The 25,633-nt window shown below is 37.4% G+C and overlaps 1 pseudogene; it reads right to left on the reverse strand.

Moving 5' to 3' along the window:
* Window positions 1–1,202: 1,202 nt before the first annotated feature.
* LOC127561325 (transcription initiation factor TFIID subunit 7-like) overlaps window positions 1,203–25,633 on the reverse strand; it is a 31,668-nt pseudogene continuing 7,237 nt past the window's right edge.

Genomic DNA, 25,633 nt, shown 5'->3' on the forward strand with positions numbered 1-25,633 from the left:
TTAAGGGAAGAAAGATCCCAAGCTTTTTAATCCAAAGCTTGACTCCCATCCCACTGAATAATCTTATCACAATGGACACACATAACAACTAGCAAAGAAACTCTTCTATCCAAGTTGGTAGCAAAATAGAAGTCAGAGAAAGTATATATAGGAAAATGTGTGCCAAACAATACAGAGTGAAGGAGCTTTCATTGGGAGGAAGGGGACTCAGCTTAACTAAGAGAGTCTCAGATCTTACCAAAAGGACTCAGCTTAGCTAAGAGAACCAAGGAGATACTCCCCTAAATTTCTAGTGTAGCAAGTGGGGATAGGGATAAATGGAGACTGCCAGCTCCTCTCATATAAGCTTGTCTCTAGAATCTTTTTCTTTAGCAATCTGAAATAGAATTAGCATCTTCTAACTTCTCTCTTGAAGCCAGAAGACTAAAGAGCCCTAAAGAAATTTTTTTTAAGGCAGTCAAATAATTCTTTAACATAGTTGGAAAAATCAGATCATAACATGAAGAATGAACTTGGAACCCTATTATAATAAATTCCAAGTGGGTCAAAGAGTTAAACAAAAACGTATTTAAAACCAGAAAACCGAATAGCAGTTTTATCAACCACAAAGAGGAGAAAAATATGTGGCCTTAAAACTTGCCAAACAAGGTCTATTACTCGCATGTAAAATGAAAGATTCTAACATATCATAAAAATAACCTCATTATCCACTGAATATCAACATTAATGAAGTAAAAAAATGGAGATAAATTCTCAGTAAGTTGTTACAGATATTATCTAACACTATATATAAGACTTGCAGCTCCACAGAAGGAGTTACCTAAAACAGTTAAGAAACTAAAATGTATCCCAAAGCAAGCTTTACAGCATCTATCCTCAAATATAAGTGGGTTCTTACCAAAAGGCAACAGTAAATTTTCATACTGAGAAGCAAAGCCCTGGAATCAGTGTAGGAATTGTAGAAGTTGAATTATTTAAGTCATTAATCCCAATACTCTTCTACAACCACTCTTCCCTTAACACCTTTTACTTATTAATGTAGAAGTTTATAGCAAAAAACAGTTATAGAGAAAGAAATGGGATGAATTCAAACTAGGCAAAAGAATAATGGTGAAACCAAATATCCGTATTAACAATCTATATTGGACTCAATCCAAAAGATGTCATGTAAGACAATTACCAATATGAGGACAACAGTGAATTTATAGGCAGGAGTTCTCCAGGAGTGATTCTAGCTGTTCCTGCAAGGAACTGAGCTGTTGTTTCTCTCATTCTTCCTGCTGTTTGAGCTCAACCAAAACAGCCTGAAGACGAGTCTTGAGTGCCAGATTTTCTGCTTTGATGATGAGGTCTTCTTGCTATTTTGCTCTCTCTTGGATCTCTTGGAGTTTACCTTTCTAATAAATCTGCTTCTGAATTCCCATGATCATCTGATTTGTTTACTCATTTTCTTGGCGCTGCTCATCAGATTCATCAAACTTATCTTGTTGTTGCCTCTCTAGGTCTTCTTCAGTGTCAATGATGTTTATATCTTCATCATCATGAGGATCTCTCTCATCTTCTTCTTCTTCACTACTGCTGCTAATATCATTAACTATCTCCCTAAGCTCGTCATGTCCTGAGGAACTATGGCCCTGCTTATGGCCACTGGCCTGCTAGGGAAACCTGGTTGTGTGCTTCCTTTGTTTCATCTCCTGCAGTTACCTCCCATCAGGCACCAACAGCTTCTGCATCTATACTGAGAAGCCTCTTAACTTCTTTTTCCACATCTGGTGTTTCAATCTACATCTTCTTGGCTGTTTTATGGAAACTTCTCTTTCTGACATTCTTAAGTGGCAGAGTGATACCATGGTTCCAGATGAATTTCCTCTCCCTGCCCTTGTCTTTTTTCTTACTTGCTTGCAGTAGTGGCCACTGGGTCTTCTGGAGGTGGGTAAAGATCCCTATCCACACTACACACTAGCATCTGGCAGGTATCTGCTATCTTGTAAAAAGCTTTTTTATCTATGGTTTTCAAGGATTCAGTAATGCAGCACAGGTCAACCACCTTAGCTGATAATGGGGCATGGTCTACTACAATTCCATGACGCCTATCTGCATGTAATTCAATGGTTAATTTATCTTTTAGGTTGACACTTCCAGAGATCTCACTTTCTCCTGCTCTTCCCAATCCTGTCCCACTCCTTGAATAGGTGAGGGGCCTTGATCTCCATGAGACAGTAGTCTCCTGCGATAGGTTTTGGGTAATTTTTCCACTTGGCCAAATATCTTTTTACTCTGAATTTTCCCTACATTTTTAAGAATCAGAGAAAAGTTAGAAGTAGGGAAATGAATAGGCTAATAAGACATTTAATGTAATAACAAATTCTTAAAATCATATTGGTTAAGGAGGAACATGATATCATTATTAGTAATAGGAAAGTTAAGATAAAGGTATAATTTGGAGGAAGGATGAGTTCCCTGTTAGACATTTGGAGTTTAAGATTTCTATTGGACATCTCATTGAAGATGTTATAGATGTGTTATATGCATAGGAATTAGTGGACAGCATTTCTATTTGATTCTAGATTCATTTTATCACTGAGACATATATTCTATAAAATAAAAAAAAAATAAACAATCCCTTTAACAAACCAGGAAAAGCAAAACAAATTCACACCTTGATTATGCCCCAAAACGTGTCTTGATCTGCATCTTACATCCATCATGTCTCTGTCAGGAGATGTGTAGCATGCTTCATTAGTTCTTTGAAAGTGTGGCTGTTCATTGCATTGATCAGAGTTCTTAAGTCTCAAATTTGTTTTTCTTTGTAATCTATAGTCATTCTGCTCCTGTTTTTTCTCACTATTGTTCTGTTTTTGTTAATTTCGTTCTGTATCAATTCATCTAAGTTTTTCCGGACTTCTCAGAATTAATTCCTTTTCTTATTTATTATAGCAAAATGATATTCTTTTTTTAATATAGCTTTTTATTTACAAGTTATATACATGGGTAATTTTACAGCATTGACGATTGCCAAACCTTTTGTTCCAATTTTTCGCCTCCTTCCCCCCACTCCTCCCCTAGATGGCAGGATGACCAGTACATGTTAAATATGTTAAAGTATAAATTAAATACAAAATAAGTTTACATGTCCAAACTGTTATTTTGCTGTACAAAAAGAATCGGACTCTGAAATATTGTACAATTGGCTTGTGAAGGAAAAAAAAATGCAGGCAGGCAGGCAAAAATATAGGGATTGGGAATTCAATGTAATAGTTCTTAGTCATCTTCCAGAGTTCTTTCTCTGGGTGTAGCTGGTTCAGTTCATTACTGCTCCCCTGGAACTGATTTGGTTCATCTCTTTGCTAAAGATGACCAGGTCCATCAGAATTGATCATCATATAGTATTGTTCTTGAAATATATAATGATCTCCTGGCCCTGCTCATTTCCCTCAGCATCAGTTCATGTAAGTCTCTCCAGGCCTTTCTGAAATCATCCTGTTGATCATTTCTTACCAAACAATAATATTCCCTAGTATTCATATACCACAATTTATTCAGCCATTCTCCAACTAATGGGCATCTACTCAGTTTCCAGTTTCTGGCCACTATAAAGAGACCTGCCACAAACATCCTTGCACGTACAGGTCCCTTTCCCTTCTTTAAGATCTCTTTGGGATATAAGCCCAGTAGTAACACTGCTGGAGCAAAGGGTAGCACGATAATATTCTAATGTGTTCATATAAAACAGTAACAGAATAATAATATATTAACTATGATTATTTAGATATAACTGAATGATATAATATTCCATAATAATAATATTCAATTATGTTCACATAATGGCATTGCACTTAGCACAGTGCCTACATATTGTTGGTGCTTAATACACTTGTTGACTAATATGCCATAATTTATTCTAATATTTCCCAATTAGTGGACACATACTTTGTTTTCAGTTTTTTGCTATACAAAGTAGCTCTAAATATTTATATACGTATGGGTACTTTCTTTGGTCTCTTTGGAGATTATTATAGGTTTTAATTTTTTTATTTACTTCTTCAATTAATAAAAATGTTTTTCTTTCTCTCTCACCACTTACCGTAGCCATTAAAAATATAAGCAAAACAAAATTCTTATAACAAATATGCATAGTTGATAAATGAATTTCCTCATTGTCCATGTTCAAAAAAAGTCTCATTCTGCATCTTTAATTTATCATCATTCTATCAAAGGGTGGGTAACACACTTCATTATTATTCTCTGGAATTGTCAATGGTTATTCAGATTTCTTAAATCTTTCAAGAGATGTTTATTGTTATAATATTATTATTGTAGAAATTGTTTTTCATGGTTCTGTTTATTTCATTCAACATCAGTTTGTAAAAGTCTTCCAAAATTTCTCTGAAATCATCCTTTTCATCATTTCTTACAGCATAATAGTATTTCACTATATTCCTTTGTTCAGCTATTCTCCAATTGATGGGTATTCATTTTACTTCCAGTTTTTTGCTACAATTAAAAGTTCTACTATAAATATTTTTGGTTACATATGGGTTTTTTCTATTTTTTTTATTTTCTTAGGAGTATATATGAAGGTTTCTAAGTGTCAAATACTTTATATTTTATCATGGAGATTTTATTGAGCAGGGGAGGGACATAGATCTGCATTTAAGAAAATCACTTTGGCAGCTATGTGAAGGAAAGATTAGAGTGAGGAGAAACTTGAGAAAAAGTGACTCATTAGAAAACATTGTAGTAGTCTAGGCAAGAGTGAACTAAGGTGGTATCTGTGTGAAGAGAGAAAAGGGGATGGATTTGAGAGAAGTTGTGCAGTTAGAAATAGCAATATTTGGCAATTGTTGACCATGTGAAGTGAGGGAGAATGAAGAATAGGGAAGAATGTTAAAATTAAGGACCTAGAAAAATAGAATGGTAGTGTAATCAATAGAAATAGGAAAATTTTGTAGAAGGTTGGAATTACAGGAAAAGATAATGAGTTCTGTTTTAGATATGTTGAGTTTGAAATGTCTCTGAGACATCCAAGACTGGACCCTAAAAGCTGCTTACCTGTTGAAGTGGAAAAAAAGCTATAGATAGCTTAGATCACAACCTGCTGTCATGTAGAGATATTACTTCAAGTTAACTATTCCAGTCCAGTGCCCCGTAAACACTATTCCTGCATATTCATAGTTCAGAGTTTCACTACCACATTGCCAAAGTTAAAGTACATATTTATACAATCTTGTATAATCTTGGGGTTTTTTGTTTATTTGTTTGTGTTCTACTTGGAGCAGGTAGTGGGGGAGGAGAATGTACTTTGTAAAGGAATTTACTCATTTGTTTTTTGAGAAGTATAGTAAGTATTGTATGAATGTAAAAACTTTTTTAGAAGGGAGAAGAACAATCTCAACTTGCATGGAGAAAGACAGACAGACAGAGACAGAAAGAGACATAGAGGAGAGATACACAGAGACAGAAAGACAAACAGAGACAGAGAGAGATAGGGAAAGAGGGGGAGGGATGGAAAAGGAAAGAGACAGACAGACAGACATAGACACAGAGAGAAAGAGAGGGAGGGAGGGAGGGAGAGAGAGAGAGAGAGAGAGAGAAGGATGAAGGGAGAGAGAGACAGAGAAACAGAGAGAGAAAGAGAGAGAGAGGAGGATGAAGAGAGGGAGAGACAGAGAGACAGAAACAGAGAGAAAGACAGAGAAAAAAAAGGAGGAAGAAGAAGAAGACTCATCTTTCAGAGAGAAGGTGCATATAACACTAACCACTACCCTCCCAGGGATTATCAAGATGCAAAATTCATAGAGAATATAGAGCAGGGCAAGGGTGGGGTGGGGGTGCCACTAAAATGTGCAGTCTCACATTCACTTAGAAAACCAGCATAGTAACATTATCCATGTTCTATTGTCTTTGGGGGGCAGATAAATGGCCTAGTGGATAGAAAACAGGATCTGGAATCAGGAAGATATGAATTTAAATCTTGCCTCAGACATTCACTAGCTGTGTGACCCTGAGCAAGTCACTTAACCTTGTTTGCCTCAGTTTCCTCATCTGTAAAAGAGCTGGAAAAGGAATTGGCAAATCTCTCCAATTTCTTGTCAGGAAAATCCCCAAAGGGGTCACAAACACTTGGGCATGACTGAAAAACAACTAAACAACAAAATTGTGTTTTTATTTATTTTGCTTATTATTTTCCAGTTGCATTTTATTCTGGTGAATGCTATACTTGGAGTATTACTGGCTGTGTGTTTGACACCTTTGGCCCACACAGAGTGGGAGCTGATGTAGCAGTTTGAAAAACAGTCAAGAGATATAGAGATACAGATTTCCAGCCCCTTCTTCCACCTCCAGGATATAGAGAAAGTAAGACCATATAAAAGGGGAGGGTGGTTGTCAAAGAAGCATAGACTGCTCTAATCTATGATTTCTAATCGCAAAGTGAAATATTTCTGATTTTCATTTCTTTGCCTGGGTATGACCAGTACCCACTTCTTTTTTCTTCTCTTTCTTTGTTCTTAAGGAACTCATAGTCTTTTGGTTTTTTAAATTATTTGCTCAGTTGTATTTCATTTTTCCAAATACATGTAAAGATAGTTTTCAACTTTTAGCCTTGCAGAACCTTACATGAAAAATTTTTCTCCCTTTCTTCCTCCCATCCCCTCCCCTAAGAAAACAAATAATCCAAGTTAAATATGTGCATTTCTTCTATACATATTTCCACATTTATCATGCTGCACAAGAAAAAATCAGATCAAAAAAAAAGGGGGAAAATGAGAAAGAAAACAAAATGCAAGCAAACAAAAATAAAAAAGATGAAAATACTATCATGTGATCCACACTCATTCCCCACAATCTTCTCTCTGGGTGCAGATGGCTCTCTCCATCACAAATCTATTGGAATTAGCCTGAATCATCTTGCTTTTGAAAAGAGCCATGTCTGTCAGAATTGATCATTGCATAATCTTCTTGTTGTCATGTTCATCCTGGATCTACTTACTTCACTTAGCATCAATTCATGTAAGTCTCTCCAGGCCTTTCTGAAATCATCCTGCTGGTCTCAACATTCATTTTTGTAAGACTGTGTTCCAAATTTTTCTTCTTCCCTTCCTTAATTTCCCTCCTCCCCAAGATGGCAAGCAATCTGACATATGTTAAACATGTGTAATCATTTTAAACACATTTCCATATATCTCATTTTGTGCAAGAACAATCAGACCAAAAGGGAAAAAAATTACAAGAAAAAGCAAGCAAGCCAACAAACAAAGGTGAAAATAGTATGTTTTGATCCACATTCAGTCTCCATATTTCTCTCTCTGGAGGCAGATGGCACTTTCCATTCCAAATCTATTGGAATTTTCTAGGTTCACTGTATTGCTGAGAAGAGCCAATTCCATCACAGTTGATCATTATATAATCTTGCTGTTACTATATACAGTGTTCTCCTGGTTTTGCTCCCTTCACTCAGTATCAGTTTATGTAAGTCTTTTCTGGCTTTTCTGATATCAGCCTGCTCATCATTTCTTATAGAATATAATAATCCATTACATTCATATACCATAATTTATTCAGCCATTCTCCAACTGATGAGCTTGCACTCAATTTTTTTTAAATTAAAGCTTTTTATTTTCAAAACATATGTATGGATAAATTTTCAATTATTAACCCTTGCAAAATCTTGTTTCCAAATTTTTACGCCTTTCTCCCACCCCCTCCCCTAGATGACAAGTAATCCAATATGTTTTAAACATGTGCAATTTTTCTATATATATTTCCACAATTATTAATGCCCTTAATTTCTAATTCCTTGCCATTACAAAAAGAGCTACTACAAACATTTTAGCACATGTAGGTCCTTTTCCTTCTTTTATGATCTCTTTGGGATACAGGCCCAATAGAGATACTGCTGAATCAAAAAGTATGCACAGTGTTATAACCTTTGGGGCATAGTTCACTACTCACCAGAATGGTTGGATCAGTTGACAACTCCACCAACAATGCATTAGTGTCATCCAGCCATTCTGGAGAGCAATTTGGAACTATGTTTAAAAAGTTATCAAACTGTGCATACCCTTTGATCCATCAGTATTTCTACTGGGCTTATACCCCCAAGGGATACTAAAGAAGGGAAAGGGACCTGTATGTGCCAAAATGTTTGTTGCAGCCCTGTTTGTAGTGGCTAGAAGCTGGAAAATGAATGGATGCCCATCAATTGGAGAATGGCTGAGTTAATTGTGGTATATGAATGTTATGGAATATTATTGTTCTGTAAGAAATGACCAGCAGGATGAATACAGAGAGGACTGGCGAGACTTACATGAACTGATGCTGAGTGAAATGAGCAGAACCAGGAGATCATTATATACCTCAGCAACGATACTGTTTGAGGATGTATTCTGATGGAAGTGGATCTCTTCGATAAAGAGAGCTAATTCAGTTCCAATTGATCAAAGATGGACAGAAGCAGCTACACCCAAAAAAAGGACATTGGGAAATGAATATAAACTGCTTGCATTTTTGTTTTTCTTCCCAGGTTATTTATGCCTTCTGAATCCAATTCTCTCTGTGCAACAAGAAAACTGTTTGGTTCTGCACACATATATTGTATCTAGGATATATTGTGACATATTTAACATGTAAAGGACTGCTTGCCATCTGGGGGAGGGGGTGGAGGGAGGGAGGGGAAAAATTGGAACAGAAGTGAATGCAAGAGATAATGCTGTAAAAAATTACCCTGGCATGGGTTCTGTCAATAAAAAGTTATTTTTTAAAAAAAGGTTAAATTGACTAAAAATAAAAAATAAAAAATAAAAACCCACAATGCATTAGTGTCCCAGTTTTCCCACATGCCCTCCAACATTTATTATTATCTTTTCCTGTTATCTTAGTTAATCTGATAGATATAAGGTGATACTTCAGAGTTGTTTTAATTTGCATTTCTCTGATCAATAATGATTTGGAGCATTTTTTTCATATGACTTTAGATGGCTTTAATTTCTTCATCTGAAAATTGTCTGTTCCTGTCCTGTGGACTGGTACCCATTTCTAAGCATGTTCTGTCATCCTATTATGATCTTCATTTTATAAAACTAGCTTTATTCCTTATAAACACTTGTGTTTAGCAAAACCAATCAAGACATTGGAAAACTCTCACGTTATATTCAACATTCCACATTCACAGATCCCTACTTTTGCAAAGGAGCAGAGGAAGGTTTATTCTCAAATATCTTCTTTGGAGCCAAGCTTGATCTTTATCAGTTTGAAACATTTAATTTCAATCATTTTGTTTTTGTTTTTCATACACAATGTTGTAATCATGTATATTGTTTTCCTAATTCTAATTATCTTGCATCAGTTTGTATAATTTTTTAATCCTCTATATTCATTATATTTGTTGAAACAATTTGTTGTAAGAAATAACTTACTAATATTCTATGGCATTCATATAATACAATTTGATGGTCTATTGCCCAATTGATGAGCATCTACTTTGTTTCCAGTTCTTTGCTACCACAAAATATATAAATATTTTTGCATATGTGAAACCTTTCTTTTTGTCAATGACTTTCCAGGATATATGCCTACCAGTGTAATCTCTGGGTTATTTTCCCTATTTCCATCTGGTCTTGCTGTTTCCCAGCTAAGCTTCTCCTAATGCTCCATTCTTGCTAAAGCTAGATGTCATCTTCTCTGTAACCAAATCCAATGTAGCTCCAAAAGACAGTCTTCTCTCCCAGGGTGTTATGTCACTGATCCATAGAAGCTTATAGGAGGGACCACATTAATTTTAGATAAATAATTTATCATATTTTAAATTTTTTTATATGCTTAAACATCATAAAGGTTTAATATAAATGGATGTCGCACTTTGTTATGAGCTTTTTTCTGGATCTAGTGATATAATCATGTATTGGAAGGGATTTTTCCTTTTAAAATATTATTAAATTGAATCATCCTTGTTTCCCTTCTTGGAATCTAGTGATTTTTTTAGATTGATTGTTGTAGTCATTTTTACCAGAATTCTATTTAAAGCCTTTAAATTTATATTCACTAATATTATTGTAGGCAGGTTGATAGCATAGTGAATAAAGTATCAGGTCTGAAGTTATGAAAACTTATCTTGCTGAATTCAAATCTGGCCTCAGAAACTTACTAGTTGTATGAACCTGGGCAAGTCATTTAACTCTGTTTACCTCAGTTTCTTCATTTGTAAAATAAGCTGGAGAAGGAAATGACAATTCCAATAAATTTGCCAAGAAAACCCCAAATGGGATGATAAGCATTGGACAGCAACAAAATAACAATATTATTGATTTGTATTTCTCTTTTGTCTCTTGAAAGAAATTTAATAGAGTGCTTTTAAAAAACAATTGTTGGGAATATTTGTGTAGCATAGGTATTGTCTTTTAAAAGTACAATAGAATTCTTCTTGAAATTCATCTGGACCACAGGGTTCTCTTGTCCCCCTTACCTCCAACCCTCTTTAGTAGTTCCTTTACAATTGAATCAAAAAAACCTCTTTTTTTTTTGAGATTGAATAATCTTAATTTGGCATTCTGTTAATTTAGATAATGTATGTTTTGGTAGATTTAGTGTTTTGGTAGCATTTTAATATTTTGATAGCATTTAGTGTTTTGGTAGTACTTAATGTTTTGATTCTAATTTCTCCAATAGTACTTAATATAGTTCTACAAGATTAATACCTACCATGTAATTAAAATAGAGCATATAAAGCTGGGACAAACTCAGCCAGGGTAGGACTGAGAAACAGATTCATTCTATCGTCTACCTTTGTGGTGGCTTAGAGACTGAAGCACAAGCCTTTCATCTCACACCACTATGTGGTTGGCCTCCTGCACTTCCTGCACTGAGATCAAGACCTGTCTGAAGGCTCTCCAGAAAGCTGCCCAGCCCCAGGAAAGGAGAAAATAAAGAATTTGGACTTTAACACCTAGCTATTTTCATGGTGATTACTTTGCTGAAACGAAGCCTGCTCCAAGACCTCCAGAAAACCAAACAGGAACACTACACATATTTAAAAAAAAAAATCTTATTCTACATTCTTGAGTTCTTCACTTCCCTATGAAAAGGTAAACAACATGTTTTAATCATTAGTTCTCTGGAATCATTGTCCATTATGCTGATCAGAATTTCTAATTCTTTCAAAGTTATTTATTTTTAAAATTTATTCTCCTGGCTCTGCTTACTTTACTCTGCATCACTTCATACAAGTCTTCCCAGGTTTCTCTGAAACCATTTCCTTTGTCATTTTTTGCAGTATAATAGTCTTCCGTCACATTTATATATTATAACTTGTTCACCCATTATCCAAATGATTGTAATGCCAGAGAAACTGGCAAGATAGAGATTAAAGAGTTTTTAATATTTTATTTGAGAGGGAGACATTGTTTCAGGGCAAAACAGGATCCATGTTGACCCCAGCAGACTGAATGGGATTTGAGTCTCAAAGCATTCAGTGTCAAGTGAAGAATTCCAGAGAATTTTTATAGACTCTAAACAAAGGCAACAAAGGGAAACAAAGGCAGGGGGTGGGGAGAAGAGTAGAGCACTGGTGAGCAGGAATTTCCAGGAACAGACCATAAATCTGGTTCTGACGGGAAGGATCATAAATCCCTATAAATAGGGAGTGAAGTAGGTAGTCAGGCTAGAGACAGGAAGTCTGGAAGGAGAGATAAAGGGTGCCAGCTAGGTATCTGAGATGAGCCAATGGAATGCTAATGGTCAGAGCTCCCAACCCTAATCTATATCAGTTCTAATGGTCAAGAAGTGGGGGGAGGTTCAATCAGGGGGACTGAGGCAAAACAATTTAGAGAAACTGAGGCAGAACAATTCAGGGAAACTGAGGCAGAACAGTTTAGGGAAAGTGAGGCAGAAAAATTAAAGGAAATGTGGCATAACATGATGAGTCCCTACTTGAGATTCCCATTTTTTACCCTCTCAAAAAGAGGTATAAAATTTTTGTACATCATGAGTTTATTTTGTTTATAATTAAAACTTTCCTTAATCTCTTCTCTTTCTAATTCCCCCTTCTCTTTCCTTCTATCTCCCTATTGAGTGAAAAGTATTTCTGTACCTAGCTCTATGGGTATAGATATATGTTCTCCCTTCTGTTGACCAGTTAGTTCAGAGTGAAATTCAAGTGCCAACCACTCCCTCCATCCCCCTTTCCTTATCTACATACTCTGATTATGTGATATTATTTTCTCTAACCTTCCTTTCCCTTCCCTCCTCCCAACCCCAGAAATCTCCCTCCCTCTCTTTTCATTCGTAGGATCATCAAAATGTAATGGATGCACTCTTAGGTATTGCATAATTAGACTTCCTTTGTAAACTTTGATGATAATAAGGTTTAGATGGGTGCAACCTCTTCTCATATTTAAAGTAAACAGTTTATTCATTTTTAATCTCTTATGATTGTTCAGTTGTGTTTATACTTTCATATGTCTTTTAACTCCTGTGTTTTATCAGGAATGGGTCATTAAAGACCCATTTTTTTTTTTTTTTTGCACCAAAGAGTTATACTTAGTTTTTGAGGGTAAACTATTCTCGGTTGTAAGTGCATATCCTTTACTTTCTGGAATATCATATTTCATGTTCTGTTATCTTTTATAGTGGTAGGCTACTAAATAATGTGTGATCTTGACTATAGCTCCTTGGTAACTAAATTCTAAATTCTTTGCTTCTGACTCCTTGCTATATTTTTTCTTTGATCTGGAAGCTGTGGATTTTGGCTCTAACTTTCCTGGGAAAGTAAGAATTGGGGAGGTTCTTTCAGGAGGTGATAAGTATATTCTGTTTCCACTCTGCTCTCTGGCTTTAAGAGATCTGGGCAGTTTCTCTTTAAAGTTCCTTGAAAAATGATATCTAGGCTCTTATTTTAGTCATGCCATTGAGATAGTTCAGTGATTCTTAAATTTTTCTCCTTGCTCTGTTTCTAGGTCAGTTGTGCTCTGAGATACTTTACATTTTCTTTTCTTTCTTTCTTTCTTTTTTTTTTTACTTTACATTTTTGTTTTTTGGTTTTGTTTTAATATTTCTTATTATTGTATAAAGTCTCTGGCTTCTGTTTTATCCATTGTAGTTTTTGTTGTTTGAGCAAGGTTTTATACCTTTTGGGACAAGATTTTTCAATTCTTTCTTTCATGGCTCCCATTTCTTTTCCAATTTTTTCTTTAAATTCTTTCATTCTATTTATAAAAAGTTTTTAACTCTTGCTTCATCTCTTCCAAATATTCTAGTTGAGTTCATCCCAAAACTATGTTTTACTCTGGGGCAAGGCTTGTAGAAGTTTTAGAATCATTTCCTTCTTTGTGTCTGCAGTGTGTCTGGAGTGAATTGCCTCAATTCAGTGTTGCTGTTTTTAACCCCTTTCTTCCAGGGACTTAACATTAAGACTGGACTCTATTGGAGGGAAGGTCTGGATGGGTCTTGTTGCTGCTTTATTGAATATTGTATTATTCTAGAATCTTAGGGGCAGGCTTTTACTGCTTCAGGGCAAAGTCTGATGTCTGTTCACCTGGTCTGAGCTCTGCAAGTTCCTGACCTAGGTTTGGGTCTTGAGTAAGCATAAAGTGAGCTTTATCAGTCAAATGAAGAGCTTTGCTGGTTCAGAGTAACAGAACTAGTCTGGAGTTTTCTCCTCATTCTGCTTTGCAGCTGGTTTCTGAATTTCCTCTTCCTCCCCGCTGCCCTCCTCACCCCGCCTCATATCATTCAGGGTTTTGCTGCTGAGAAATTATTATCCCATTTTGAAGGTCTCCCTTTCACTCTGCCCTGAACTTGTGATCCAGGACTGAGTGGTGGGTAACAAAATTCCCAGTTGGCTCTTGTCACCATTGAAGTACCCCTGTGTGAGTCTGTGGAAGCCTCATTATGGGTCTGAGATCTCCTCTTCCCTTGGCGTACAGTCTCTTCCTTTAGTTTTCTTTCTTGTCCAAATTTCACAGTATAAAAGAAATTTCCCATTAGATGACCAGTGCCCAACTCTCAAACTTAGACACATAGATTAAGAGCCTGAAAATACTTTACCCACAAGATAAACTCCAAGGCTAGAAATGATCCATTCTTGGTATCAAAGAACTCTGATATAAAAAAGGAATCAGAAAGGCAGAAAGCATAAAAGAACTGGAGTTTCAGAAATCCCTTCTTAAAGGTATTCCTCTGAAAGCACCCTCCTTGTTGTACTTTATTCTGGAAGTTCAAGGGAGAGAAAAATGCATAAAAAGACCATGGAAAAAATACTAAGGTTTCACAATAATCAAAACTGAAAGAGCTATGGAAAGACAAGCATACTAACACACTCTAGATAGAGTTATGAATTAGTCTAACATTTCTGGAAAGCAATTGAAATTATGATTTTTAAAAGTTACTAAAATACCATAATTTTTGACTCAGAGGTCCATTTGCTAGGTATCTTTCTCAGTGCAGTCAAAAGGGAAAAAAGTAATTCAAAACAGTTCTTTCTGTGCTAGCAAAGAGCTAGAAGTAAAGTAGATGTCTATCAATTAGGGACTGGCAAAAGAGTGTGGTTAATGAAATGTTACAATGCTATAAGGGACAGCGAGTATGTAAAATGTAGAGAAGTATGGGAAGACTTATATGAATTTGTTACTAGAGAAATAAGCAGAACCAGGAAATCAATTAATACAATGATTGCGACAATGTAAATAAAACAAAAAATAAAACTAAAGCTCATGGCATACCCTTTGATCCAGCAGAGCTGGAGCCTCTATTACAAGGAAATCATAAAGGAAGGGAAAGGACCCATATATACAAAAATGTTTGTAATAGCTCTTTTTATGGTGGCAAAGAATTAGAAAATTAGTAGATGCCCATCAGTTGATGAATGGCTGAATAAATTATGGTCATTACATGAAAGTAATGGAATATTATTGTTTTATAAAAAATGATGAACAAGCTGATTTTAGAAAGGCTTGCAAAAATGTATATGAAGTAATGCTGAGTGAAACAAATAGAACTAGGAATTCAATGCACACAGTAACAGCAAGATTGTTCCATGATCAACTATGAAAGACTTGGTTCATCTCAGCAGTTCAGTGATCCAAGGCAATCCCAATAAACTTTGAATAGAAAATGCCATCTGTATCCAGAGAGAGAAAGAGAGAACTGTGGAGAATGAATAGAAATCAACACATGTTCACTTTTTTTTCTTCTGTTCTTTTTTCTCTTGTGGTTTTTCCCTTTTGTTCTGATTTTTCTCTCCCAACATTATTCATAAAGTGTGTATTTTTAAAAAAATAGTGTACATGTATAAGCACAAAAAGAAAATAATTTTTTTAAAAAGTAAAAAAAAAAAAGCTCATGGAATTATGAAATACAACCCTAGCCTTGGAGAAAAGTTGAGAAACATATGCCTTTATTATCTCTTTGTGAGCTGAAGGATTGTAAGCGTGTAATAATTCAAATACTACCAGACAAAGCTGATATTTTGATTGGTTTGGCTGAAGTGATTTTTGTCCTTCTTGATCTTTGTTATGACTTTGTTATAATAGGAATGGAAAATATTCAGAAATGAAGGTGATGCAAAAACCAAAATAACAAAAAATTTATTTTTTTAAGAAAAGGGATAAGATGTTTTATAGCATATTCTTATACTCCATAAAATGGTGATTCCCCTGGCCAAAGTGCATCCTCTTGAATAGTCAATAAACCAATCATAGGGAAGCAGACACATTTGCTGAAGATAAACGAGTGGAGTATTAGTGCTTGAATTCCATGTGATATACTCCTCAATAAGACAATAAGCATTTATTAAGTGCTTAATATGTGCCAAGCATGTGTTAAGTTCTATCAGTACTATTTAAGGCAAAATTAGGTTCCCACCCTCAAGGAGCTCATATTTTAATACAGAAGAAAATGTCAAAAATTGCACATTAAATGACCAGCAGGATGATTTCAAAAAGGCCTGGAGAGACCTGCATGAACTGATGCTGAGTGAAATGAGCAGGACCAGGAGGTTATTATATACTTCAACAATACAATATGATGATCAATTCTGATGGACACGGCTCTCTTCAACAATGAGATGAATCACATCAGTTCTATTTGTTCACTAATGAAGAGAACCAGCTACACCAGCAAAAGAACTCTGAGAAATGAGTATGAACCACAACATAGCATTTCCACTCCCTCTGTTTTTGTCCTCTGGCATTTTTGTTTTCCTTCTCAGGTAATTTTTAACTTATGTCTAAGTCTGATTTTTCTTGTGCAGTAAAATAACTAAATGGATATGTATACATATAATGTATTTAACATATACTTTAACATATTTAACATGTATTGGTCTATCTGCCATCTGGGGGAGGGGAGCGGAGAGGAAGGAGAGAAAAGATTGGAACAGAAGGGTTTGCAAGGGTCATTGCTGAAAAATATCTTGTAAATAAAAAAGTATAATAAAAAAAATTGCACATTCAAGTGTAAATGGAAAGCCATCTCAGAGGGAAGGCATTGAGAAAAGGGAAAAGGGAATGATTAGGAAAGGTCCCTTGTAAAGGATGCCATGTAAACTGTCTTAAGAAAGCCAGGGAAGCCAGGTAGCAGAGCTGAGGATAGAAAGTATTCCAGGCATGGAGGAAAGGTAGTGAAAAGTTTGGTGTTTGAAGAATAGCAAAGCAGGCCAGAACTATATAAAGTATTGATGAGGTGTGAGAATTGAGGGTGAGAGAGCAATAGGATCCCCTTTGGCCAGTGAAGAATTTGCAAACCCCATGAAATACAGGCGTGAGATTTGTGGCATAGAATGGGTTTATTTATGCTAAGAAAATAGTATGCTAAGAAGATAGCTTTCTTAGTGGGCAAGGTCCTGTCAGGACTATTGCAAAGATAGGTTTACACTGAGAAGAAAATTTCTTCATCAGTGAACTAAGTCCAGAAAGGCATTTAGCAAAGCTTTGCGGTTCAGTTGTCTTTATTAGCCTTTTAAGGTCTGGAGCTTCTTTGGTCTTTGGTTCCCAGCAGAGGGCCAATCTCGCGATGAATCTGTGAGACTGATTTTCAATTCAATTCAATTCAAAATTGAATGAGATTACTTATTTTAGGAGTTATCTGGGAAGAGTGTGCCCTCCCAGAGGCCAGGAGGGTTTGTGAATCAGGAGCACCCTTCTCCCCAAAGGGAACACAGTTTACATCAGACCCTCCCCCCAAGATTAAAGGGGACACAATTTACATCAGTATGCATAAATAAAGTATGTCAAGGGGAGTAAAATAATGAAGCCTGGGAGGGTGGGACATATTGTGAAGGACTTTATGGGTTAAATAGGCTTTCATATTTGATCTTGAAGGTAACAGGAAACCTCTGTAATATCTCTCCAATACATCTCTCTTCTCTTCTCCAACATCATGACCACTAGTGCAGGTGCTCATGACCTCAGTCCTGGACTATTGCAATAACTGATGGTGGGTCTGCCTATGTGAAGACCGAGTTAGCACCCTGGATACCTTAGGATCAGCCAGAGTCAGGATAAGCAAAAGTCCTTGGTCTTTACCCTTGGTCTTTAGGGATAGAAATGAAGGGAATGGACACAGGATCTCCGCAACCTTCCTTTTCCACCTCCACCTCCAAAGTGACTCTGGCTTGTCTTACTTCACCCCCTAATCCTTCCCACAATTCTTTGTATTCACCAAAAGATTGAACCAGCATAGAATAGTTGGAAGGGCCATTTTCCAAGCATATGCTAATATTGTCCAATCAGTAATTAGCCTTAAGTGCTCAGTTGTCCGATCTCAGTGCATCAACTCAGAGGTTCAGCCCTTTACATCTCCTACTTTCTTTTGTTTTAGAACACAGGTCTCTCCCTGACTTCTCAGGGAGGTGAGAACCCCAAAAAGGAGGTGATCATGTCCTCCCTGACTTCTCAGGAAAGGAGGTGAAAACATCGAAAAGGAGGTGATCACTACCCCTCCCTCCGCCCCCCGACTTCTTAGGAAGGAGGTGAAAGTACTAAAAAAGAAATGATCACACCCTCCCTGACATCTCAGGAAGGGAGATGAAAAACACCAAAGGGAAGTGGGGATTGCTAGCAGGTTTCTGGGCTGAAGGGTCTTTTTTTTTTTTGAAGGGTCTTATTAGAAACATTTATGCACAAACCCATCAGCATGGGAGGTATTACACAAGCACATAGCAATAATGTACAGGCTATTAGTGATGATTCTCCCCACAGCCAGTGCAGATTCGATGTGATGTAACAAACATGAATTGTACATGCAAGTAGTGATATAACAAAGAATATGAATCAACATGGTGTTGTAAAAGATTTCCAGAAGTTCTAGAAGGAGGGTATGTAAACAACAGTCACACATACGCCTTCTTCAGCAGCCAAGAGATAGTCCAAAACCAATCTACTGTCCATTTTTGAAGTTTTTGAAGCCTTGCAACAGTCTTATCATGTCTCAGGGATTCCAGTGATTCCTGAGGGCTTTCAAGTCCTACAACAATCTTATCATGTCTCAGAGAACCCAATGATTCCTGAGGGTTTTGAAGTCCTACAACAATCTTTTCATGTCTTAGGGATTCCAATGATTCCTGAGGGTTTTGAAGTCCAACAATTTTCCTTGTCCATAAGTCAAATGCCATAACTGCCACCACTTTCAGTGGTGGGCACAGTCAGCAATGGAACCATCCAATGTTTCTTGGGTCTTCTCCTTCGTTTCAAGGGTCTGCTCTGTCTCTCTCCGATGGACAAGATGAATATGGTTCATTGGCACCCATCTGATTCCTTCTCCATCTGTGGAGATACAAGCAAACCCTCTCCCCCAAGCAGTTAATCTATCTGGTCCCTTCCATTTACCACTTTCTGGGTCTCTCCTGGCAATTATCTAAAGATAGTGGAGCTGCTCGCACCGGACACTGCCCTTCCGGTGGGTTATAAAACCTGTCTGCTGGAGCCAGTGCATCTTTGTCAAAAATCAAGAAGTTCATAGTATAAAGGGCTAGATTTAGAAGTTCTCTAGGGTTACCTGTGGCTCCCCCTTTCTTTTGTTTTTGGAGGAATGTCTTAATGTCTCTGTTTCTCTTCTCTACTATTGCCTGTCCTTGAGGATTAAAGGATATGCCAGTGGTGTGTAAAATCTTATACTGTGCACAAAAGTGTGCAAAATGTTTAGAAGTATATGCAGATCCATTATCTCTTTTTATTGCTTGTGTCACACCCATAACTGCAAAAGCTTGTAAAAGGAATTCAGTGACCACTCGGGCTGTCTCTTTTGTTGCTGGTATTGCAAAAGTGAATCCTGAAAAGGTGTCTACCACAACATGGATAAAAGACAGACAATCAAAAGATTTATAATGGGTCACATCCATTTGCCAAATTTCACTGTGTCTCAAACCACAAGAGTTCTTCCTTGAAGGCAGTGTAGGAGTTTGGAAAGGAAGGCAAGCTGTATAGGCTTTTACTATGCTCCTAGCTTCCTCTCTTGTTATTCCAAATTGTAAATGTAAAGCTCAAGCAGCCTGATGATATTTAAAATGAGATTCTTGGGCTTCTTGAAATAAAGGAGCATTGGCCAACATGGTGAGAAGTCTATCTACCTTTGAATTACCATCAAAAATAGGACCTGGAAGTCCACTATGAGAATGGACATGCAAGATATAAATCTTACTAGATGTTTTCTCACTTGCTCTAGAAGTTCCTTAAAGAGCTGATATATATTAGGGCTATAAATTTTATTTAGGCTGTGGCAATTCTTTGTACCGCACCTACTGAATAGGCCAAATCAGATATTATATTTATATCTCCTGGATAATAAGTAAGAGCTAGAATGATTGCATACAATTCATTCTGCTGAGTAGACTGAAAAGGACATCTGACTACTTTATAGTTAAGTCACAAGAGTATACAGCATAAATATTATGTTTTGATGCATCTTTAAAGATAGTTGGTCCTTTAAGAGGAACTTTAGAAACTTTTTCTTCAAGAATCCATTGCCAGTTATGTAAAAGTCTGGTTAGACTCGTGTGTAAAATTTGAAGCTGTGGCCAGTAAAATTCGCCACTCTGGGATGGTTTCACAGCATACATTAATTTGTGCATTAGTATATCTTGTCAGGTCTTATCCCAGATAATTGTACTGCTTGTTTAATGGCCTTTAATAAAATTCTAGTCACAAGCACTGGATAAGGAGTAAGGCTTTGTTCTGGTTGTACTGGGAGGTTCACCTATTCTGTCTCACTGTCTCCTTGATGAAGGACTGCTATGGGTGCCTCTTGTGTAGAAAAACTGATATTTCCAAAGGTTTTTGAGTAACTCTTTCAACCATATTGGATAAATCCAGTTCAACTTCTCTCAAAGCCTCTTGTAAGCTGGTGTGGTGAGTTTAAAGCACTGTCCCCTTAAAATGTCATATAATGGTTGCAATTGATAGGTAGTCAAGCCTAACACTGAACACTTACATTGGATATCTCCTATCAATTTCTGAAAGTCATTTAAAGTGCTTAGCTTCTCTGTTCTTAAGGAAAGTTTTTGTACTGTAAGCACCTTAAGGTATACTTCATATCCTAAATATTGAAAAGGAGCATGTCTTTGAATTTTTTATGGAGCTATGTGCAATTTGTAGTTCCTTAGTGTTTCTATGGTCTTTTGTAGACATGCTTCTAACATTTGTTCCTCAGGTGCACATCCAATATATCATCCATATAATGTAATAGCATAACTTTTGGAAATGCTTTTATTACTGGTGTAAGAGCAGCAGCAACATACATTTGACATATAGTAGGGCTGTTTTTCATTCCCTGTGCAAAACTGTCCATTCATATCTTTTATAAGGCTCAGCTAAGTTAACGCTAGGCATTGTAAAGGCAAATTGTTTCATATCCTCCTTATCTAAAGGGATAGAATAGAAACAATCCTTAATGTCTATAACCCAAAGAGGCCATTCTCTAGGCAATTGAGTAGGAGATGGAAGTCCAGGCTGAAGAGTTCCCATAGTTTCCATCTGTTCATTTATCTTTCTTAAATCAATCAACATCCTCCATTTTCCAGATTTCTTTCTTACAACAAATACTGGGGAATTCCAAGGACTTAGAGAAGGTTGTAAATGTCCTTGGTCAAGTTGCTCCAGTGCTATATCTAATAAGGCCTGAATTTTATAGCTAGCTAAGGGTCACTGTTCTATCCACACTGGTGTATCAGTTTTCCATTGCATAGGAACAGGTGAAAGTGTTGGCAGGCCTTCAACAGCAGCCCTGCCTAAAAAAACCTAAGTACTCATTTGTAATCCTAATTGTTGTAAAATGTCCCTTCCCCACAGATGGATGGGGATTTTTTCAACTATAAAAGGAGTAAAAACTCCTGTTTCACTTCAAAAGTCCATCTCAAAGGGGTAACACTAACTTCAGCTGCTATTGATCCTACTGTATGATCTGCACCAGTGTCTCCCAATCCTTTTAATGGTAGGCCATTTATATAGATCAGAAGCATAGGTCGGTCAGCTGTCACAGCTGCTGTCCAGTATATTCCTGGATTTTGTTGCTTGGCATCAGAATCTGGGCAACTATCACCAGATTGCCTCTTAGGAGTCTATATGAGTAAACCTGATGCTACTACTTCTCCTGGTTGATAAATCACACATTGTCTACCTGTATTAGTGACTGGGATATTATCTATACATTCCCCAGTTTCCCACATCAGTGTATGAATGGACACTGTTTTGTAAGTACTCTCAGGGGGTGAAATGGTCAAGCCTACTGTGCCTGGAGGCAAGGAATCCATAGGCTGGAGAAGAACAGATTTCACTTCTCCAAGGGGGTATCTCAGTTGTCCCAGCTGCATGCAACTCTATTCTCCCCGATTGTACTCCCTTTCTCCCATCAGGTTGCTTCCTGTCTGACTAATTGTATAATCTCTTTCTCCCATCAGGTTTCTTCTTGGCTGATTGGTCATGTCTGGGTACTGAACTTCTAGGCACTCTCTGGGTATAGCATCGGCTGCCATCATACCCCAAGTATTTTTTGTCTTAGGCCCTCGGGCTGGGCCCCTCATTCCATTTCCCTGAATCAGTCTACATTCTGATGCCCAATGGAAGCCTCTGTTGCATTTTGGACATGGGGTATTGGATCTTGTTCTCTCACCCTGTTTTCTCACTCTGTCTCTAAGCCAACATTGAGCTTTCAGATGTCCTACTTTACCACATTGAAAGCATTGACAAATCTCTCTGTAAGTCCCTTGCCAAAAGGGACCCTGTCTTCCTATGTTTGGATCTTGGGAAGTCTGCATCATAGCCTGGCTATAAAAGATATTTGTGCCCACTGTGGCACAGTGTCTTATGACCTCCTCTAAAGGAGCATCTTTGTGTAGTCTCAGTGTAATTCTTCTACAAACATCATTAGCATTTTCTTTAGCAAGTTGCCTTATCATAATTTCTGTTACTGCATTTTCACCATTAGTTCGTATGGCAGCTGTCTGCAAATGTCCCACAAAATCAGCAAAGGGTTAATTTGGCCCTTGTGCTATTTTTGTGAAGGCCTCTCCCTTGTCATTTTTACTGGGGAGAAAAGCCCATGCTTTGATAACAGCAGCAGCAATTTGCTCATGTGCTGCTAAAGGGTAATTAACCTGTACTGAACTTTTTGCATAAGAACCTACACCTGTTAGTTGGTCACAGGTGATTGGAGGATTAACTCCACTATGACTATTTTGTTGGGCTTGCATCCTACAGAGCTCACTATATTCAGAAAGCCATAACAAGTTTTGTCTAGGTTCTAAGCATGTCCTTGCTATAGATTTACAGTCCCTAGGGATTAAGACTTCATAAGCCAAATTCTGAAATAACATCTTAACATAAGCTGATGTAGCCCCATAAAGAATGCAAGCCTTTTTCAGGTCTTTGAGGATTTCTATATCAAAAGGAACATATCTTCTACTTTCTTGACCTGAAGAGTTTAACTGTTGAATCACAGGATACATTCCTATTTTCAAATCAGCTAAATCCTGCCCTTCTTCTGTGGCTTTAAGTAGTACCTTTTATAATCTAGTCATAGGAGGGGGTGATTGCTGGTGGGGAGGTGCTGATGGTGTCACTGCCCCTCCCACTACTCCTTCTCCCTCATCCTGGAAGGTGGAGTTGATGGGGGCATGTCAATAATCTACTCTGTAGGCAGGGTTGAAGCTGCCTTGTGAGAGCAAGAATCACCATGCCCTTGAACCTAACTTAACTCCTCATGCCCTCTGATGATATTGCCATTAATCTATATTTTGTCTTCCTCTTTTTCCTCACACTTCCTCATCTGGCTGTTCTTAAAGCTTTTCTTTTTTCTATAACTTGCAGGATTCTTTAAGGCCAATTGTATTATATTGTATATATAGAATGTTTCCTTGGAAATTGAATGAGGACCTTTATCACTGTAGTATTCACATAATTGAGCTTCTACTAGTTTCCAATTATCTAGCCCTGTATCTTCTTCCTTTAAGAACCAAGGGGACATGCATTCTAATGTACCCAAGAGTCTAGCGATCTGCTCCCAAGTTACAAGTTACCTTGTCCCTGCATCAACTTAAGTATGCTTTCTGTAGTGCCCCGTTGGGGCGGGGTAGGGGGTGGGGCTTGGGATTGGGGAGAATCTTTTCCCAATATCTGCCCCATTTGAGTTAGAAAAGGTTACTAGTTTAGCCCTTGACAAAGTAAGTTCCCTGTTTGTCTGTTAAAATACTCACCCTATTTCCTGGTCACCAGAGACTTCTTCAGTGAAGTTAGAATCCTTGGTCCATGTGTTGGGCACCAAATGTTAAGACCGAGTTAGCACCCTGGATACCTTAGGATCAGCCGGAGTCAGGATAAGCAAAAGTCCTTCGTCTTTATTCTTGTTCTTTAGGGGTAGAAGTGAAGGGAATGGACACAGATCTCCGAATCTTCCTTTTCCACCTCCACCTCCAAAGTGACTCTGGCTTGTCTTGCTCCAGCCTCTAATCCTTCCCACAATTCTCTGTATATACCAAAAGATTGAACCAACACAGAATAGTGGGAAGGGCCATTTTCCAAGCACATGCTAATAGAGTATTGTCCAGTCGGTAGTTAGCCTTAAGTGCTCAGTTGTCCGACCTCAGTGCATCAACTCAGAGTTTCAGACCTTTACATTCCTGCCTCAGATTATTTCCCCATTCCAATCCCCTTCTCCTCAGCCACCAAAGTGATTTTCCTGCAGCAAAGTGTGATCAATTGAGTACTCCCAGATTCTGGGAAGATGGTGGAGTAAGTGGGTAAATTTCTTTTTTTTTTTCCTTTCCTTTTTTTTTTTTTTTTTTTTTTTTTATAATTATAACTTTTTATTGACAGAGCCCATGCCAGGATAATTTTTTACAACATTATCCCTTGCACTCACTTCTCTTCCGATTTTTCCCCTCCCTCAGATGGCAGGCAGTCCTATACATGTTAAATATGTCACAGTATATCCTAGATACAATATATGTGTGCAGAACCGAACAGTTCTCTTGTTGCACAGGAAGAATTGGATTCAGAAGGTATAAATAACCCGGGAAGAAAAACAAAAATGCAAGCAGTTTATATTCATTTCCCAGCATTCTTTCTTTGGGTGTAGCTGCTTCTGTCCATCACTAATCAATTGAAACTGAGTTAGATCTTCTCTTTGTTGAAGAAATCCACTTCCATCAGAATACATCCTCATACAGTATCGTTGTTAAAGTACATAATGATCTCCTGGCTTTGCTCATTTCACTTAGCATCAGTTCATGTAAGTGTACGTGGGTAAATTTCAATCTCTCCAGATTTCCCCTGGAAACAGAACACATTTGCACCTAAGGGCAAACATAGACTGGTAAAAATCAAGACAACTTGGGACAGAAAAGGTGTCCTCCTAGTACAACCCAAGAGGATGTGAAGAAAGTCCCCACATGTTTAACCCATGTGAAATGCAAGTATATCCCATTAACTCTGCAGAAACACCAAATAGGGAGCGCCCTGGGAAGAGCTGGGTCTGGCTAGAGCCTCTGAAAGAACCGCAGAGATTTTCACTTACTGAACTGGTTGAGGAGTTAGGGGTCTGAGTCTGGTAAGACTGAGGAACCTCAGGGGATTAGCAACGCCAAGCTGTGCTGTGCTGCAGAGACTGAGCCCTGGGCCAGAAGGAAACAGCACACCCATTGAGTACAGAGGCAGTGAGACTGGGACACTGCTGGCTGCAGGCACTTGGAAGAAGGTGGAAGTGCTGAAGTGAAGCATTTCTCCACCCTATGATTAGAGAAGCTTGTACTAATAACTCTTATTAAAAAAAAAATTATCCAGCAAAGAAGAAAAAACCCATTCATTAGAAACTTACTATGAGAACAGGGAAAACCTGGGATTCATCTCGAGGAGCATAATGAAGTATAAAACAGCTTCCACCCTAAAGAGTAAGGTGAAATGGTTTCCTGCCCAGAGAGAATTTATAGAACTCAAAAAAGAACTTAACAATCAAATGAGAGACATTGAGTAAAAACTAAAAAACTAATTAGATAAATAAAAATCATCCAAGAAAAACAAGATTATGAAAAAAAAAGTTAACTAAAAAGGAGATATAGAGTCTCAAAGATGAAAGTAACTCTGAGTTATCAAACTGTGTATACCCTGTGATCTAGCAGTTTATCTACTGGGCTTATATCTCAAAGAGATCTTAA

The sequence above is a fragment of the Antechinus flavipes genome, chromosome 4 (genome assembly GCF_016432865.1).
Source record: "Antechinus flavipes isolate AdamAnt ecotype Samford, QLD, Australia chromosome 4, AdamAnt_v2, whole genome shotgun sequence".
Taxonomy (NCBI): domain Eukaryota; kingdom Metazoa; phylum Chordata; class Mammalia; order Dasyuromorphia; family Dasyuridae; genus Antechinus; species Antechinus flavipes.